The sequence below is a fragment of the Leptonychotes weddellii genome, chromosome 5, assembly GCF_054177405.1.
Source record: "Leptonychotes weddellii isolate Sample4059 chromosome 5, ASM5417740v2, whole genome shotgun sequence".
NCBI classification, from domain to species: domain Eukaryota; kingdom Metazoa; phylum Chordata; class Mammalia; order Carnivora; family Phocidae; genus Leptonychotes; species Leptonychotes weddellii.
In genome coordinates this window covers 70,216,684-70,234,775 of record NC_138373.1, presented here as the reverse complement: position 1 = coordinate 70,234,775, position 18,092 = coordinate 70,216,684, and positions in this window count along the sequence as shown.

Below are 18,092 nucleotides of genomic sequence, written 5' to 3'. Positions count from 1 at the left end.
ATTTTAGCCATTCTGACTGGTGTGAGGTGGTATCTCATTGAGGTTTTGATTTGGATTTCCCTGATGCTGAGCGATATTGAGCACTTTTTCATGTGTCTGTTGGCCATTTGGATGTCTTCTTTGGAAAAATGTCTGTTCATGTCTTCTGCCCATTTCTTGATTGGATTCTTTGTTCTTTGGTCTAGTATTTTTCTAATACCAAATTGCAAACATTTGGCCCCATTCCCCTCTGAGACATTCTCATCCAGGTATGAGTGATTTGGAGAACGACACCATGTGTCTGGCACTGTGCTTTGAGAGGGCCGTTAAAGAGAACCCAGAAAGGAATAGAGGCAGTTTGGTACAGATAAAAGTGCATAGACTCTGAAGTTGGAAAAATGCAATTTTTAAATTACACTTTCTTTTTTTTTTTTTTGCCACTTGCTTGCTGTGGGGCCAGTGGCAAGCCATTTAACATCTCTGAGATGTGATGCACAATGTGAGCGTAATACTATTTAATATATCCCTATCTTGCAAGATGTAAGTATGTAGCACAGTGTTGATAGAGAGGCATCCAGTAAAATAGTCGCTCCAAAACTTATTACTCTTCATGTAGCATCTCAAGGAGTTCGTGGTCATTTTACATACAGACTTATCTCACGGAAGCATTAAGTAAGAATGTCCAACAGGATATGGGAGACGCCCACTGAGTAGAAATGTTGGCTGGAAAGGAGGAATCCATGTTGAGGTCAAGAGAGAAAGACCTAAAAAGGTAAGTGTGGGCAAAGGTGGGCCTTTTCATGATCTTATAAAGCTTGAGCTTCAGTCCCGCTCACTGCCACGGACCCCTTCCAAGACCCTGGGGAAGGCCCTAGGTCTTTTGTATTCTTTTTCTTAAAGAGGGTCCCACACATTGTATAATCTTTGGAGATCCACTGTTACGTGGCTTCAGGTATGTCGCGGTGTGGGGAGCCTCATGGGCAGGCTGAGGAGCTCAGGTTTCTCGTGCAAACCCTGGAGAGCTGTTCAGTGGGGAGGAAGTGGCATTGTTGGTGCTCCTGGAAACTGCTCAGTTGCCTGGCATCCGGGGAATTTGCTCAGCCCCTCAGTGTTGGTAAAGGCGCCTCACAGAGCATGCCCAGATCAGCAGACGGAGCGAAAACCCTGAACTCACCTCCCCTCCCTCAGGCAAGCCAATGCAGGCCCCTCGGTTCATGCGGGATCTGCTGTGGCTCACCCACGGCCTCGAACAATTTGGGGAATCTAAAGCATGGTGCTGCTTCCCTGCCGGCTCCAAGCCGGCTGACACCACCATCCGGCTAAGGAGATTAAGCAGGCTTTATTTACAGAAGCCTGCTAGTGACGGCAGCACCCACCACACCCAGGTCGAGCCTGGGAAGAATGAGAGCACATTCTTTGCTTGTTGCCGCTGAATGCCAAGGCAAAGGCTACATCTGCCCCAAAGATTGTCGACACAGGTACCAGAAAGTTCTGGCCAGAGGCTGCCCTGACATGGCCGCATGGAAAGATCCACCACTCCAGTGTAGAGTCTGGAGCATGATGGTGGCCAGTGCAGAGACAGGGCCTGGCGTCCAGGGAGGCCTGCAGCACCTGCGCCGTGCTTAACGCGGGAAAGGGACTCAGCGAACATTTGCAGAATAAATGGATGAATGAATAGGACTGGCAATGCCCAACCCCATTTCCTCTGTATCATGTCTTTTCCCCAGGCTTCATTTCTGGAAGAAAGAGTTTTTCAAAAGTAAGCATGTTACAAACACAAGTATTAACACACACAAAAAGTTATTTTATTAATAAGTAATAGAAATCCACCCTTTAGGTGTGGAACTTTCACTCAAAGAGTTTGAACAGACACGAATAAATTACTCCCCTGTCCTCCCACCATATGCCTTTCACTCGTGTGCACATGTACACACACATACACACTTGCCCACACGCTTGGAGAGTGTGCTGCGCAGCATTACGTGATTAATCTCTGGAGTCAGGTGCTTTGGGCTGGGGTCCCAGTTCTCCTGTTTATTAATGGGATGACCTTGCACAAGTTACTTAACTTTTTTGAGCCTCAATGAGCTTATCTTTAAGATGGGCTAGTGGTGCCAACCACTTCACAGGATTTGTGAGGAGGGTCAATGAAGATAATATAAAATGCCATAGAAAATGTGAAGGGTTGGGCACCTGGGTGGCTCAGTCGTTAAGCGTCTGCCTTTGGCTCAGGTCATGATCCCAGGGTCCTGGGATCGAGTCCCACATCGGGCTCCCTGCTCCGCGGGAAGCCTGCTTCTCCCTCCCCCACTCCCCCTGCTTGTGTTCCCTCTCTTGCTGTGTCTCTCTCTGTCAAATAAATGAATAAAACCTTAAAAAAAAAAAAAAAGAAAGAAAATGTGAAGGGTTTTTGCTACCTACAGGGCAGCCTAGAATGAGATGAAAATGAGGTGTTTTTTTTAGAATATTTTATTTATTTATTACAGGTAGAGCAAGAGCAGGAGGAGGAGCAGAGGGAGATGGAGAAGCAGACTCCCCAGTGAGCAGGAAGCCCGACTCAGGGCTCAGTCGATCCCGGGACTCCAGAACCATGACCTGAGCCAAAGGCAGATGCTAACCCACTGAGCCACCCAGGCACCCCTGAAAATGAGTTCTTTGCTTTTGCTCTTCTTATCATTCCAGGAGGACCAGAAAAGAATATGTATTCATACCTACATTGCACAGATAGGGCTTGGTGGATGATACCGTCACTGGAAATATTTCTGTAGAGTAAATTCCTAAAGCTTCAGGGAGAAACCAGTGGGAGGCTAAGAAAGACTTTCTAAAAGAAATGATTTTGAAGAGCATATGAGATGCCTGATCTCTCAGCACTTCACTTCACTTTTTAAAAACCCAAACACCTCAGGTATCTGTGACCCCTATAAAGATGTTAGTGTTAAATTATGACTTGTGTTTCTGATTTCTATCCCAAGATCCATATGTGTTTTTCAATTTCTCCCTATCTGTGTTATTTGTGGATTTGTCTACTGTAAGTTGTGTAGCTAGTGGTTTTCTTTGGGAGAACCTTAGCAAAAACCCTTTTGGTTATTGTATTAGTCGACTTGGGCTGCTATAACAAAATGCCATCAACAGGGTGGCTTAAACAGCAAACATTTATTTCTCATAGTTCTGGAGGCCAGAAGTCCAAGCTCTAGGTGCTGGAGGATTTAGTTCCTGGTGTGAGCCCTCTTCCTGACTGACTGACAATAGTCTCCTTGCAGAGAGGGGGAGAGAGAGAGAGAGAGAGGGATCTCTGATGTCTTATAAATACACTAATCCCATCATGGGGGCTCTACCCCATGACCACATCTAAGCCTAATTACCTTCCAAAGGCCCCATCTCCAAATACTATCTTATTGGGGGTTAGAACTTCAACATACAAGTTTTGGAGAAGATAAAATTCAGCCCATAGAATTCTGTCCCTTGTCCCCCCAAATCATGTCCCTCTTGCATGCAAAATACTTATAGTCCATCCCAATAGCCCCCAAAGTCTTAACTCATTCCAGCATCAACTCTGACATCTAAAGTCCAGGCTCATCTAAATGCCATCTAAATGAAATTCGAATGAGATTTGAGGTACTATTTATCTTGAGACAAAATTCCCCTCTAGCTGTAAACCTATAAAACCAAACAAGATGTGCTTTCAATTGACAATGGTGGGACAAACACAGAAGAGACATTCCCATTTCAAAAGAGAGAAATTGGAAAGAAGGCAAGGGTAATGGGTCCTAAACAAGTCCAAAACCTAGCAAGGCAAATTCCAGGAGATCTTACAGTTCAAGAATAATCATCTTTGGCTCGACACTCTGCCCTCCAGGCTCACCGCGGTGGCAGCGTCATCCCCATGTCTACATAATGCGTAGTGGCCCTCTGCAGGGGTCGGGGAGGCCAGCCCATGCTGTGGCTCTCTGCAGCGGCCCGGTCCTTTCACACAGAGGTAGAGATAGCCTTGCCCCTCTCTCTTCCCTCCAGACCCCTGGCCTGTGCATTCTGGGCCTGGGATGGGAGTGGCCGCCCTGCTGATCTCTGAATTGCCTCTGGGTCCTTCTTCCCTCTTCTGGAAGGATAGTACACCTTTGTAGCCAAATAGCTCTATGGTCCCATCTTGTAGGATCTAAGAAGTCCAACAGCTGTCATTCACTCCCTCCCAACTTTCCCTGTCCCCCTCAGTTCAAACTGGCAGGGTCTTGGCTGGTATAATCCCATCTCTTCTGGCCTCTGCTGAAAAGGCCAATTAGACTCATGAGTTACACCCATGATCCTTTATCATGTGGTTGCTCAGCCACACCCTTAGGGATCTCTTCAGAGCTAACTTTATTTTTTGCAATATGTATAGCCTGAGAACTTCCCAAACCTCCAAGTTCTGGTTCGTTTTGATTAATGTTTCTGTCTCCAGTGATCTTTCCCCTGTTGCATTTTACTGTAAGCCCTGAGGAGGGACCAAGCCACTCTTTCAACACTTCACTTAGGAAGCTCCTCAGCTAAAGAGAGCATTTCATCACTTGCAAGTTCTACAAAGCCCAAGAACACTAGAACACAAAACCCTAGGACACGAACACAATTCAGCCAAGCTCTTTGTCTTTAAAACAACAATTGCCTTTCCCCCAGTTTCCAATAACGTTTTCCTCATTTCCATCTGAAACCAAATCACAATGATTTTACCATCCGTATTTCTACCAACATTCTGTTCATGATTATTTTACGTGTTCTCTTAGAAGATGGAAGCTTCCTGTACAGGTCTCCCCAGACTAATACAGTCACTATGGAGATAAGATCCAGGGGTTGGCTCAAAACTAAGCCAAAGGACATTTCTAGGACCCCTTTTCCTATAGTTAACTTACCTTGTCTTCTCCCAAACTTCTTTTATATTCTAGCCAGAATTCCTGCCACACTTGGCTTAATTTTTTTTTTAAAGATTTTATTTATTTATTTATTTGACACAGAGAGACACAGTGAGAGAGGGAACACAAGCAGGGGGAGTGGGAGAGGGAGAAGCAGACTTCCTGCAGAGCAGGGAGCCCGATGCGGGGCTCAATCCCAGAACCCTGGGACCATGACCTGAGCCAAAGGCAGACGCCTAACGACTGAGCCACCCAGGCGCCCCTTGGCTTAATGTTTTGATCTTGGATTCCTAGTGTTCTAGGGCTGCAAGCCATTATTTTTCTTATCATATAGAAACTTAATATCTTTGCTTGGCATTTTCTCAGTAGTTGGGCTGTCTCCTGAATTATTTTATGCTGCAAGGCAGAAATAGACTATAGCAGAGGGAAGCAGTACTGAGTGGTCTGGCCTCTCAGGAATTGGCTTGGCTCACTCTGGGACACCCTTGAAAGCCTGATATATGGAAGGAGAAAAAGGCCTACATTCTAATCTTGTTTTTGCTACCAAGTAACTGTGTGACCTTGGACAAGTTGACTCATCTCACTGGTCCTCAATTTGTTTATCTGTTAAATAAAATTTGGGGGTTAGGTACATTCATTCTTGCTCTAAAGTTCTATGATTCATATGTTTTGCAACAGTGAGGGGAAAAAAAGAATCCCTGACCTTTGAATTCCTCCAAGGCACCATCCTTCCTGTAGCCCAGAGAGAGCTGTGACTTGTGCTCTATCAAAAAGTTAATTTCTTTTTTTTTTTGTATTTAAAATACTGTTTATTTGTGATTTCACTCCAATTAGCATTACATCTAAGAGCAATACCAGATAACATTTATACATTTTTCACAGGATACAGAAATTCATTCTTTATGCCAAAGCAAATAAATAGAAGCATTATCAAAAAGTGTGAATAGTTCACTGTTGTGTTTAAAAAATATTTATGCATGTTGCATTCATTTAATATATATTATACATTATATATATATATACACATTTAATATATATGTAGATACACTTAAAAAGTTATGGAAAGCAGGGTCCACAGGTTATGTTTCTATATGTGTTATAATACAACATAAATGATGTAGAACCTAAAAAAAATTCTCAAATACAGAATCAAGCAACTGAGAGTTTCCACTAAGAGATTAAAACACTGATTCCAGTAGTTAGTGAGATCTAGAATGAAATTTCCAGGCTCTATTTCAGCTTTGCATCATGGTACACACAGTCAAGTAGAGCCAGTTCCAGAACACACTGTAACCAATGCAATTTTTTTACATGTCAACTCACCCTCCAGAAACACCTAGGATTATTTTTACCCACGAAGCATCTTGGATGATTGATTTTACATTGATTTGTGACATCACGTGGATGAAGGGGGAAAATCCTATATTAAGTCTAGGTTTAAATTTGTACTTACATTAGAAAGAAAGTTAATTGAAAAGAAGAGAACATTTTGTAAGAAATTAAGAAGTGGCAGTTTTCTCTCTGGGGGATTAGACCCACTGCTTTCTTCTCCTGCTGCTTTCTAAAGATACAGAAGATAAAAGGATTTGATTCTTTTAGAACTCAAACATCAACCAAGAAATGCAATGATTTTGGCAGAGAAGCAGATTTTGGAAATTTGGGACATGTTTCAAATAAATTACACTTCAAATCCTATTGTGACTGTGAGTCTTTCTCAAACTAAAACTGTTCCCCTTGTGACACTGCTTTTGTTCTCTTCATTTTTCACTTTCTTGTTCTTTCCCTTCTCATTTGGTTACTTTATGAGAGCTTCATTCACTGGCAATACTAAGAGAAAAATACATTTCAAAGTTCAAATATGAATCTAGTTATACCTTGAAAAGCTCTAATTTCCTTTTGATACCAAGTCCCCAGATTCTGGAATTAGATTTAAGTATCCTCAGTACCAACAAACCTCAGATATGCTCTACTGATAAATGGTTGACGAATATGTTCATGACACTTTTATACTGAACAATGTACAAATACCTCACATACAAAAATTGTTTTTTTCAGAGTTAAACTAAATAATCCATGCTATGTACAAAATCCCCTTTGTTGAAAAATAAGGGGCTTTCTCAACTAATAAAAAAGGAAGTCTTCAGAAATTATAGTTCATTAAAATGACCTTTTTTTAGGCAAACAAAGTTACTTCAGATGAGGAAATTTTGGCTTTCCTGACTTCCATCCTTCCATCTTCACTGAGATGGAATAAAATTGCAAATTAATGTTTTCTTAAATTAAAAAAAATTATGTACCAGGGTGTGTTAATGTATAGATTCGTATCTTAGAAGCTTTTAAAGCAGTCTGTTAATGCCCACTGAAACAATGGGAACCCAGAAGGTACAGTCGATAATCATGGTAACAAATTATAATCTAATTACCAAGAAAAGCAAGTATTGAGAAATAAAAATTCTCAAAAGGTTAATTTGTTGCTCATAGTCAGCAGATGGACTTTGCATGGAGTCATATAGGGATACATGCACCTTTCTACTCACGAATCCACCTTTTCTAGGTCCTGTAGGGGAAAGAAATTGGGGATGGTACCTTGTAGGTTTCTATTTGCCAAGTTGGGAAGAAGTACACATCACTTTGTTCCCATTCTGTTGGCCATAATTTAGTCACATGATGACATCTAATTGCGAGGGAGGAGAGAATACGTAACCTAATTATGTATCCAGGAAAAGGAAGAGAACATGACCATGGGTGAATGCCAGCGAAGTGGGGATACTAAGGCTCCAGCTTGTCTTGATGCAGTCTGAAGTGGATAGCCTCTGGGAAGCTTCTGGATCTCTTTCTTTATACACAGAGGTTCTTGCCTACTAGTTTGGGCCTGTAAGCTGTAGTGAAAAATATGTTCTGTGTTTGAATAGTGGCCATCCTCATTCTTTCACTCATATGTTCATTCAGCAAATAGTGATGAACATCACATTTAGACTAGGAACTGTGCATCTACAAAAAAAAAAAAATATTTCACAGCCTAAGACCTCAAGGGGCTCACAGTCTAGTAGATGAGCCAGGGCAACTACAGGAACAACTCTTATACCAGCTGTACATGATAAATAGCATTGGAGAGGGACAACATGCTATAGGATATCTGGTGTGGAGAACACTGATTTATTTATGGTGCCTGAGAATGGTGTCTGAGAATGGCGAGGGTCTTACAGATTGGTCTGTGATGGAGAAAGAGAGCAGAGAGTGAGCAGAGATGGGTAGAGAAGATGAAATGACACGATGCTGAAGATGGAAGGATCGAAGTCAGGAAAGTCAACCTCATGAAGGCCTTGAAGCGTTTGGACTGTATGTGTTAGAGAATGAAGGCCACTGACAGTCCTGAACATTTGGGCAGGTTGGCTTTGGAGGAGAAAGGGAACTCTAGGGTACCACACCCTCCGTCCTCGGCCCAGAGCCTTGCCTTGCCAATGCTGCCTGGTCACAGAAGGGACAAGGGAACAAATGTGCATGGCGAAGGCTGCTGGAAAGCAGACCAAATCCAGATCCACCAAGGGAAGGTGGTGGCGGTACTATGGCTAGTCTTGCTGTGGACACCACCCCCCCTCAGGAACCCTCACTCCATTGTTAGCAAACATTCCACTGACCTCTAGTGGTCAAAATGGTGCCCAAACGGTCTCACTTACCCTTGTTCCACAAGTTTCTCCCCGTGATACCTGTTGAGGAGGAAATTGCTTAGGCTAGAGCTTCTCTTTCTCTTGTGTCATCTTTTTTTTGTCCTGAATGGGCTTTTCCCTTTCAATCAACTAAGTCTATTCACCACTTAGTCTCTTAGCAAAGGTGCCTGGCCCAAGCTTCAGGGCTGGAGGAGACATGACACTTTAGGTAGTGTCCAAGTTGGTCATAGCCAGCAGAAGCTCCTGTCCCCTCGTAAAGCATCTGGGTTGCAGTGAAGGATGTGCCCAGACTAAAAGTCAGTATCCTTACTCACAGTTAAATTTTACTAGACTGTGAAGTGGGGTCAAGTCTTCTAATAATAATCACTAATGCTAGACAATCACTATATGTTAGATGCCATTCCAAACATGTTAGATATAAAAATGTATTTAATCCTCACAAAAACCCTTGGACCCAGGCACTGTTATCCTTCATTTTCAAGATGAGGAAATTGAGGCACAAAGGGGATAAGTAACTAGTTCAAGATTACATAGCTAAGCCCTGATGAAACAGACACCTGACCCAAACAACATAATTGCAGAACCTGTGCTTTCAGCCACCACAGGATGTTGGCTCCCAGCATCATCTTGGAATAGCCATGTGACATTTCTAAGGTCACTGGGCCTCTGCTTCCTCATCTGCTACATGACGGGATTGAACTAGAGCAGAGATTTCAGACTTTGCTTAGAAGGGGAACAGACATAGATAACAGATAACAGCATTGGATCTAGCTAAAACAGAGGGCCCATAAGCCACCTCACTTCTCCTTCCCTCCCTGCTGCCTTTCCCACCAAGGGGCTCTTCAACTCCCGGGAAGGATCTCAGGGCTCCAGGGAACTGGAGGGCACCAAAGAAATGTTTAGCTAGTATTTATTCAATACTTATTGTATTTCTGACATTGCATTAGGTGTTCTAGAAATATTGTACTCTTAATCTTCACAAAAATCTCACAAGGTAGCTGTTATGATTCGCATTTGACAGATGAGTAAACCAAAGAGACGGTTAAATATCTAGCCTGAAGTCACACAGCTAATAAGCAGCAAAACTGGATGCAAGTCCAGGTCTGTTTGACCCCAAAGCTCATGCCTTTCACAGCAAGCTTTGTGGTCCCTCGGATAGTGAGACTGTGTCTTGGGGTTTCAAGCCTACCCTGGAGTCCCACTAAGGAGAAGGTGAAGATGATCCTACCTGCAGAGCAGTGGGGGAAGCTGAAGGTAGAGATGAGCTTACAGGAAGAACCCAAATGGCACTGGGGCATCCCCACTCCAGCTTAGGTCACCTCAAAGTAGACAGCTAGCCAACAGGGTCACTGTCGATAAGAATGGAGGCCATCTCTGCCCTTACAGAATATTTATGTCCAAGGAAACTGTTCTTATTTAAGTTCCTATTTTCAAAGCCCCCTTCTAGATTTTGGTTCCCACACTAGGAGATGGTAGAAGCAGACGCCTTTGTCACCAGCCCAGACATGAGCTGCCTCTAGGAGGAAACTGCAAACCCTGGCTGAGCAGGGTTGTCAGATCAGCCCATGTCACCTAGCCCACTTGGTGGTTGCTTATCTCCACTTGGCAGGTAAGAAGAAATTGTTGGTTAGAGGCCCCCTGGGAGGCCCTCTTTCTTGAAGGTATGTGTTGTTCTTCAAATTTACGGTTTTTGCTCTAAATCCACGGTCTGGATAGAAAAGTGATTATCTGTGGGTCTTTGATGCCGTCTCCTAATTTAAAAAACACCTGATTTCTAATCAGTGCATCTTCATAGAAGAAAATCAGAAGACCTGAGTTCTAGCCCTAGCTCTGTTCTTTTTTTTTTTAAAGATTTTATTCATTTATTTGTGTGAGAGAGAATGAGAGACAGAGAGCATGAGAGGGAGGAGGGTCAGAGGGAGAAGCAGACTCCCCGCCGAGCAGGGAGCCCGATGCGGGACTCGATCCAGGGACTCCAGGATCATGACCTGAGCCGAAGGCAGTCGCCCAACCAACTGAGCCACCCAGGCGCCCCCTAGCTCTGTTCTTATTAGCTCTATGATCTTGGGTAAATCTTGTTTCCTCTCTGGCCTTACAGAGGGGAAGCAACTGACCAAGTTCACCCAGCAAGCTAATGACACAGTTAGGACTTAAAACTAAGCCCCTATTCCCTCTTCAGGATCATGTGATTGATGGATTTACTACATCATTGGATTAATTCATGAATGCCACAAATGTTTATTGAGCTCTCCCTCTGTGCCAGGGACCATGCCAGGAACCAGGATTACTGTGATGAACAGAAAAACACACTCCAAACCAGAGGGAAACTCTGAAATCATCAAGTTGCTCATTTTCCATTAAAGATGAAGAAAGTGATGTCCAAAGGGGGAAGCATAGTGACTTGATCAAGGTCACAGAGAAAGGGAAGTGGTACAAAATAACTGTGACACACGGTGAGCATGAAAATGGACTATGTAATTAATTTATTATATTTAGCTGAATTTTGTGTATGTAGGTGACAAAAGGGCTGATTAAAAAAATGAGAAGAGGGGAAAACAAGCCTTCCTTGGAGGCCCAGAAGTCATAGGCTGGGAGGTCAGTGCCAAATGAATGCAGGCAAGGCTTTTATTCCTCACTGTGGCTTTTTGTTCTCTAAGAATAGTAGGAATTTCTGTGTTCAGAGGAGTGTCCAGTATGAAGTGTGATTTCCCTAATATGAACTACAGCTGGGAGTGAAAGCAGGGGAAATGATACTGGGGCAAAGTTTAGGGAAGTTGTTCCCCTATAAAGTCGTTTGCTCAAATGCTGGCCACGTGATAAAGAGCAAAATGCCCTTGAGTGGTTTTCTGACTGTCTGCACTTGGCAAGTCCAAGGATGCATCTGAGGATGGTGGACAATAAGCTCCTAGGAGACACACAATCTGATTGTGTGTCAGAGCCAACACTTTGTACTTTGTGATCACAAGAAACATGTTGCCAGCTGATTTCTGGCGATAATCATTTCTCCCCTCTTGTAACTTGAGCATTACAGTTCAAGACTGGGAACAAGCTGACTTTATCTGAATGGAACCATACATAGTTTTGAAGCTCATCATTTTATCTTATTTTTTTAAAGATTTATTTATTTTAAATAGACAGAGGGAGAAAGAGAGAAAGAGAGAGTGCATGTGCGTGAGTGGAGGGAGGGGCAGAGGGAGAGGGAGAGAGAGACTCTCAAGCAGACTCCTTGCTGAGTGCAGAGCCCTCCTGGAGGTTCCATCTCACTACCCATGACGTCATGACCTGAACCTGAACTTAACGGACTGAACCACCCAGGTGCTCCATGAAGCTCACCATTTTAAATTAGTGTATTGTTAACTAAAGTATCACACCTTAATTTATCTTTTCTGTAAATGTTGATTTTAATTCTTTTACACCAGATTATTTTTAGCGTCTGAATTATTAGATAGGACTGTAGTTGAAATAAGCTCTGAGATAAGTTCAAAGAGATGCAGAAGAAAAGTTGAATTCACTCTGTATGGGCTACCTACATAGCCATCACCTTCATCATTTGTTTACTCATTTACTTACAAAAAAATGATCAAGCAAGGGCCCTCATCTTTGAAGAGTTCACAGTCTATTGGAGGAAATAAATGCATGAACAGAATAGTTCAGTACAAGGTGGTACATGCTGCTCTCAGAGAAGCATACTCAAAGTATGATTGATGGTTAAAGCCATACTTTTTAGAAAAGATGAAGCATTTTCACTGTATCTTAAGCCCCTACAAAAAAGAATGCATTTTATGCCAACTCGCATGGTGGCAATATGAAGCACAAAGCAATTATGCCCATTAGAGCAAGAATTCAGTGTTTCTGAAGTCCTAACCACCCCCCACTCACCCTGCAACAGCTCCAGACTGGTTCCTCTGAGCTGACTGTCCAGCCGTGGTCTGGAGAGCCAGTGCTCCTTCACATCTTGGCTTTCTCCCGAGAGTGCTGGGCCTTGGCCTAAGAAATTGTGGGGACCGGTACTTGCTGACATTTCTTGACTGAGCCCCTGCAATGCTTCTCAGTCTTGTGTCCTCACCAGTATGTGCCCAGGTTCCCGGAAAGAACTCATCTCCCTTGAACACTAACCTCAGAGAGGTGATGATGGTGTCTTGAAGGGCAAGAGCTCCTGAAGAACAAACAGGACCAGGAAGCGAGGAACTTGGGGTTGCAGAAGGAAATAGGGTGAAGAAAAGGGGGAGTCAAGACAAGGAAGGGGATTTTACAGTTTCTGGATCTAGTCACATCCTACCTGGTTGAGGCCTGGACCTCATCTGGCTGAATGATGATCCACCATGATGAAGGAGTATGTGTTGGCCCTGAGTATTCATGGTTGAGCTGGACCGCAGCTGCAGTCTCGGGCTGAATCCATCTGTGGAGGTCGGCCCCAAGGTGACCTTGGCCTCTTCCAAAACCTGTTCAGTCAGACCAGGCTAAAGGATGGGGGGAATGGCAGGAGGCCAGATGGCAGGGGCTAAAGACAGGGTGGATGCTGTGGCTGATGGGTTCAGGGCCCCTGGCTGAACTTCTGTCCCTGTCCCCGCCAAACTCTCTTGCTTGTGGCTGGCAGGAGGAAAGGAGTGGGGAATTAGTAATGAGATATGGAGTCAGTCACCTCCAGGTCACTAGTTCAAAACCAGGTCAACACTGAGTCAAAGTTCCCAACTGGGGGGGCATGGTGAGTGGCTTGAAGGCAGATATTTGCCCTCCCAGTAGACTGCTCAGGCAGGTCAGCCCGGGCCACAGGGCAAGGACTTCTGTCCCTGGTGACATGCTGTCCAGGCCAGAGAGGCCTCCTTGTGGGGCTTGTCCTTCTGGCTCCATTCTCTCCAAGACCTGGATTCTCTGCCTCCAGGCCAGGTCACACTCATATCTGCTCACATAGGGCTCCACATGTCAAAAGAATCCAGGTAGGCAGCACTCAGATCATCTGGCGATAGCTCTGTTTCCTTAGAAATCTCTGGCTCTCTGAGGTCAGAGACCACATCAATAATGTAGATATACATGTATCACTCTCTAGCACATCCCAATTTTATTATTATTTTGCCTTATCGTTATCTAAACTAGTTTATTTATTTGTTTACTGGTCTATTGCCTGAACCTTACCACTATTATCATGTAGGCTCTTTGAAAGCAGAGATCCTACCTACGCCTGGCACTTATTAGGTACTTAAGAATTGTTTATTGAATCAATGAATACATAAAATAAAGAATGAATCCCCGGTGCCTCACACCGTGTCTGGCAGAGAGGATACGCTCAAAGATATTTGCTAAATAAATGAATGAATGAATGAATTCATGGATCACAGAATGAAAGTTTTAAGAAACATTCACTCCTAGCATGCTAACAGTAAACATTTACTGACAGAAAATCGGCAAGTTTTTCTCAACACCAAACTAAAATCTCCAAACCAAAAGCACAGTGCTTGGCTCACAGTAGATACTTGGGAAGTGTTTCTTGAATGAATGAATGATAAATAGATGGATGGATGGATGGACAAGAGGATCAAACAAATAAGGTTAGCATACATAGATGAAGCAAAACCCAAAAGATTTATGAAAGTTAATTTTTTCCTTTTCATTCAAAATATTGGCCTTTTGCTTTTCCTCTCTCGGTAACTCTAGATCTGGAATGTTCTCCTGGATTCAGTCTCAATCTAGTTAAGTTTTTTCAATCATTTATTCATTCATTTCTTCAATATTCACTGTATGCCAGGCATATACAAAGATGAGTATGACACAAGACAAGGAGTGGAGTCAGACAAGTCTTATAACTTTCTTTGTCTGCCATTTGGCTAAAGTATCTTTTATTTATTATATAACCTCCTGTCTACTCATTCATGTGTTCCTTGAGCACTTGCTCCCATGCCAGTCCTACGCTATGGAGTTACAACAATGAGTAAGACAGTCTGGTTGTGTTTTGTATGATTATCACTGTGTCTTGTAGCTATACTGTCTTTCCTAGATTATAAGTGACTACTCATTAAGATACAGAAGTGGGAATTATTTGTAAATCAGAACTAGCTTCTAGTAAAAATTACAGGCAGGGCTATATTGAACATATTTGCTCTGTATTGTGACTAACCTAGCACCACTGACAATTAGCAGCTATGTGGAGATTTTCAATAATGAGACTGCTTATAACACCTAAAAGTATTATAATTTAAGTTATATTTCTCCAGGCAAGAATTGAGTAGCCTTGTAATTCAAGAAAATTGCTGTAACATCTATGAGTGTCTATAACATGCCAGATATTGTGCCATATGTTGAGAATGATGGATAAGATCTTGCTCTGGTTCTCTAAAAGTTCTAAATCCAGTTAAAGATGTCAAAACACTTTGGTCAATATGATAAGGATTATAAACAAGGTATGTTTGAATGCAATGGGAGCAGAGGGTTTGATTCATTACATTTTGGGAAATTGGAGTAGGTTTTACAGTGCAGCCAATGTTTGAGGTTTGCTTTGACCAAAGAATAGAAATTTATGAAGGAGAGAAGGACCCTTCAGAAGATGGGTATGGTATAGCCTAAGTCTGATGGTTGTAGATGTGTGAAAGTTTATAGAACCAGGAGTAACCATGAGTTGTCAGTGTGGCTAGAATATAAGGCCGTCTCTTCAGAAGAGAATGCAACTGAAAAAGCATTTATGAGCCAGACAAAGGTTTCCTAAAGGTTATGCTAAAGAGCTTGATTTTTAATGTATAGGTAATAAAGAGTAATCAAATTAGTGCTTTTGACTATTATGTCTTGGGGGGGCTCCCCCATTTCCTACAACATGACAAGTTAGATGACCTGAAACTCTCCTCTCTCAAAGTTCTTAGAAATGCTGAACAAAATATTAAAAAAATGTTTTTTCTACATGCAAAGCTGAGCTCACAAGAAAATAAAGAAGATCCCCCCAGGGGAAAACAAGTAGGAGTTGAAAATGAGTGCAGTCAGCAAGTGAACAGATACGAGACAACCCTGGCTGTTGAGGCAGGTACAGAGAGGATTGGGTTTTTAGGCTTTTAGGATTTGCACTTTTAAATTTAGATTGGGTTTTTTAGGTCCACAGAAATATTGAATATGAGGCCTTGAGTCTACTCCAGGTAGAGAGTTAAAATTAAGGCCTTCATGTAAAGCTAGGAAAAAGTTTATAAGGAAACTTTCTGCTCACCTGCAAAGGGAGATGGCACATAAGCTTGTCTGTAGAGCCTGGGCTATGAGCAGAAGAAAAAGAAGTATCCCTTGTAATCTCATCATCACATGCTCACTTTTACGTGGGTGGATCAGGGGTTTGCATTTACATTACTTGGGTGGTCCAGGAGTCCCCAAGTCAATGAAGTAATAAGAAGTCATCTTGGGTGGATGATACTGCTGAGACTCCATGGTACACAAAATGGCCCTTGCAGGACACAAGCTTAGTGCAAGTCATTCAGAATTCTCATGAACAATGTAGTGAATTCTCAGCTCTGAAGTTACAGTCTCACAACCCACCCCTGGCAAACAACAGAAGACACAACGAACAACAGGTGTAGAGCTCTAAGAATCATCATTCAGAAAACAGAGCTATTGGCGAGAAACTGTGTATTAGTATCTTTTAAAAATAATTAAAGATGGGGCACCTCGGTGGCTCAGTTGGTTAGGCATCTGCCTTTGGCTCAGGTCATGATCCAGGGCTCCTGGGATTAAGCGCCATATTGGGCTCCCTGCTCAGTGGGGAGCCTGCTTCTCCCTCTCCCTCTGTCCCCCATCCCCCATGCTGGCTCTCTCTCCCTCAATTAAATAAATAAAATCTTAAAAAAATAATAAAATATGTAAAGGGAAAAATGGAAAAAATCATAAGACACTCTGCAAAAAACCCAGACAGATTTGAAAAAACAAATAGAACTTAAAAAAACAAAAGTGTAGTAGTTGACATGGGTTAGACATAGCAAAAGCGAGAATTTAAGAACTGGCAGCTTTCAGAAAACTGCAGCAGAGACATAAAGAGATAGAAAGTACAAAAACAAGATTAAGAGACACGAAGGATAGAATGAGGTAAACATATGACTAATAGGAATTTCAGGAGGAGAAAATTAAGAAAATGAGGAAATAACCACAGAGAAAAAGACTGTGAATTTTCTAGAATCTATGAAAGAAATGAATCTTCAGAGGCAGGAAATGAGTTCTAAGAAAGATAAAATTAAATCTGTACTAAGTAACATCATGGAAAAAAGTTAAAAAACCAAAAATGGGGAATGCCTAGCTGGCTCAGTAGATAGAGCATGCAACTCTAGATTTCAGGGCTGTGAGTTCGAGACCCGTGTTGGGTATAGAAGTTACTTAAAAAAATAAAATCTTAAAATAAATAAATAAATAAATAGGTCTTAAGAGCACAAGAGAGAAATATGGATTGCTCATGAAAGAATGATAATTAGACTGATGACTGACTTCTCAAATCAGTAATGAAAGCCAGAAGTCAGTAGAATAATGTTTTTAAAGTGCTGATAGAAATTAACCTTCATTTTAACCTCCTTCAACAATCATCTAAGAACAAGAGAAAATAAAGATATTTTTAAGCAATAACCAGGAGAATTTACTATTCAAGGACCCTTGTGGAGAGGATTTCTAGAAGTATGCATTTTAGGAAAGAAGAAATTGAACTCAGAGGGAAAAATTCAGAGGCAAGAAGCAATGGTAATTCAAAGAGGTTGGTAAGCATCTAGGCGTAGCCAAAAAATGCATTCATTCCTCAAAAATAGCAATAATAATACTAATAATAACAACAACAATAAAATTTAGATGTAGAAAAATCAGGTAGAAGTACCTAAAATGCTAGATGGTGATAACATGTAAGGTTAAAACATTCTTAATTCCTTACATCATTTGGGAAGAGGTAGTGATATCAACTTTAGACTTTAGGGCCAACATGCTTGACAAAAGTTGAAGGTTAACTATGAAAAGAGTAAAAACAGAACATGTAATTTTGAAATTAATGGAGGAAAAGGGAGAAATACAGAAAACTTGATCCAAAAGAAGACAGGAAAAGAGCAAGAAAAAGATTTCACAAAGCAAAGTAAATAAAAAGTACAAAAAAGAAATCGTGAAAATAACTGGGTATTTACCCCAAAGATACAAATGTAGGGATCCAAAGGGGTACATGCACCCCGATGTTTATAGCAGCAATGTCCACAATAGCCAAACTGTGGAAAGAGTCAAGATGTCCATCGACAGATGAATGGATAAAGAAGATGTGGTATATATATACAATGGGATATTACACAGCCATCAAAAGGAATGAGATCTTGCCATTTGCAACGACATGGATGGAACTGGAGGGTGTTATGCTGAGCGAAATAAGTCAATCAGAGAAAGACATGTATCATATGACCTCACTGATATGAGGAATTCTTAATCTCAGGAAACAAACTGAGGGTTGCTCGAGTAGGGGGTGGGGTGGGAGAGATGGGGTGGCTGGGTGATAGACACTGGGAAGGGTATGTGCTATGGTGAGTGCTGTGAATTGTGCAAGACTGTTGAATCACAGATCTGTACCTCTGAAACAAATAATGCAATA